General features: G+C 38.9%; 1 protein-coding gene across 1 annotated transcript in view; it reads left to right on the plus strand.

The window, feature by feature from the left end:
* The first annotated feature begins 1,567 nt into the window (after positions 1 to 1,567).
* LOC107088755 (monocarboxylate transporter 1-like) overlaps positions 1,568 to 2,425 on the plus strand; it is a 20,958-nt gene continuing 20,100 nt past the window's right edge. The window contains exon 1 of the mRNA XM_015381119.1: positions 1,568 to 1,743. The gene's annotated coding sequence lies outside the window, so the exon portion shown is untranslated. The remainder of the gene's footprint in view (positions 1,744 to 2,425) is intronic.

Genomic DNA, 2,425 nt, shown 5'->3' on the forward strand with positions numbered 1-2,425 from the left:
GAGACCAACAAGACCTCCCTCATCCTTGGCACCTATCTTAAAGAACTTTTCAAAATAATCGAAAAATTGAGCTTTCAATTCATATAGTGGCATCTGGCTGGTTTCTTTTTAAGGTTACTTTATACTTTTATACTTTAAGTAGTTTTTGGAGCACATTTTTCACTTTTACTTGAGAAAAGAGGTAAAGTTGATACTTCCAACTTTTACCAGAGTGTTTTTAAACTGCAGTATCTATACTTCTTCTTAAGTAACAAATGTGTGTACTTTTGAGACCACTGCAAATGAAACACTGTTTAGAACCACAGCATGGTTCTTCAATTCAGGTCCTATAGGTCCAATGATCTTCAATTTTTATCTTACTTTCTTCACACCTCCTATCTGTGCATTTAAATTCTCCTGATCTTTGGCAATGACCTGCTTATTTGTCTCAGGTGTGTGGAAGCATATAGCCTACATGTGAAAGGTGCAGGATGTCGGACCTATAAAGTATTCATCCACCTCCTATTAAAGGTTACATTCCTCTTAACCCTTTATAGGGCAAGTTAGTATTTTTGATCACTTGCATACCCCTTAAGAATGGAGTCCCCCATTTACCCAGTCCCTCAGTGAGGTCTAGAAGCACAAAATCTATATCCAGCCATTCAGCAAAGATACTGCTACAGGCTTTACATCTTATTTTGGCATTTGACCAATTAGATGAAGCTTTGAAAGCTATATTACCTACTGTAAATTAAGTTGGAGAGGTAAATAGTCATGAAAAAAGGTAAAAACTGAGCCTGGTTCTGCTGGAGGTTTCTTCCTGTTAAAAGGGAGTTTTTCCTCCCCACTGTCGCTACAAGCATGCTTAGTGTGAGGGATTGCATTCAATCAACTGTTTTTTTTAGATAGAAAACTTTGAATCAATTTGACTGGATGATCTGGTGAACTTTAAAGTGCGTTGAGATGACATGTTGTGAATTGGCGCTATATAAATAAACTGAATTGAATTAAAACCCTAATTGAAAAGTTAAAAAGTAAAGTTAAAAAGTTAATGAGCCTAGTTAACCATTATTTTTAGGTTTATAAACTAAAAACTGAAAGTGCCAGAATCAGCATCAGTGCCTCTAAGGTGATGCTGTACAAAAAATAAAAAGTGTTTTTTAAGAATTCCTTATAGAAGCACTTTTTTTTTTCTTAATATATATTGTTGGTGTTTCTTTTCATTACATTGACATTCATTGTTGCCATCGAAATATCCATGTTTTTTGAATATTACAAAAGGTCTTGTTCTGGATTCTAATAACACTAGAAATTTTGATTTTCAAATTATTTCACTGAGAACCCTATTAAAGGGTTATGTGTATAGATTATGTTTAGGCTAGTTAAATGTCAGAACGTGTCTATTATATGTATAAAGGTACAACTGCCCTGCATCAACCACAAAGAAAGTTGAATAAATAAGATGTGAGGGTCAGTAAGCGCTGAGGCTAATCCAATTAAATGTTAAAACCTCTTGCCATCACCTACGTGCCGCTGTGGCAGTGCTCCGCCCTCTACACGCACGTGCGTTCTGTCAGCGCGGCTGGAGCAGCTTTTTATACGCATGCGCCGACATTGGTTCGTAATGCCATCACCATCCTCATCCTCTGCCGCTGGACCGTCATTCTCTGAGCTGCTATCGCTCCACTGAGGCCAAGGACACCCGGGGCGACTCTCTCACAGGAAGACACCGGGCTTCAGTTGAGGAACCCCCCCTCTACCGCGGTGAGTGAACCTGGGCTACCGACACGGCGCTTTGTCGCGTGCCGCCTCAACGAAGCTGCTTTTGACTCAAAAGTGTTTTAATTAAAGTGAAACCATAGATTATCTTATTATCTATATAGGCGGTAGTAGTATTAGCTTGACGCGGGCATCGCTTTGCCCTCCCAGTGTATGGCTGCTACATTACGACACATGATTACATCAACCGGTTTCATAGCGGAGCTTCAAATGTGGCGTGATGCTGCCGCATGGCGCTATTTTTACTTCCACATGTGGAGATGGTGATGGTGTCCGCTTCACGATCCGCTGACCGGAGCGGTCCAGTCTGAAACCGGTCCGTTTGGGTCCAACGGGCGTGAAATTTATGATTCATCTGATGGACGCGGCGCCTCTAAGACACGAGGAGCTGGTTTTTAACCGCAACGCAAGTTTGACACTCATTAAATTCCGCAGCTGGTATCGCGCTCTACTTGGTTTCAGTTTAGATGTAACATGATGCAGCATCTACAAAAAATAAAATTTAATTTTAGAGTAAATTGTTTAAAAAAAACAAATAAACTCAGTCGTTTATTTATTTTTTTTTTTTTTAGAAAAATGTTTTCTAAAATCATAATAAAATCAGTGGGTTTCATATTTGAGTTTTTTTTTTTTTCTACAAATAAATCCACCTCAGATTTGAATACGT

Source organism: Cyprinodon variegatus, unplaced genomic scaffold (assembly GCF_000732505.1).
Source record: "Cyprinodon variegatus isolate N-32 unplaced genomic scaffold, C_variegatus-1.0 Scaffold228, whole genome shotgun sequence".
Classification (NCBI taxonomy): Eukaryota; Metazoa; Chordata; class Actinopteri; order Cyprinodontiformes; family Cyprinodontidae; genus Cyprinodon; species Cyprinodon variegatus.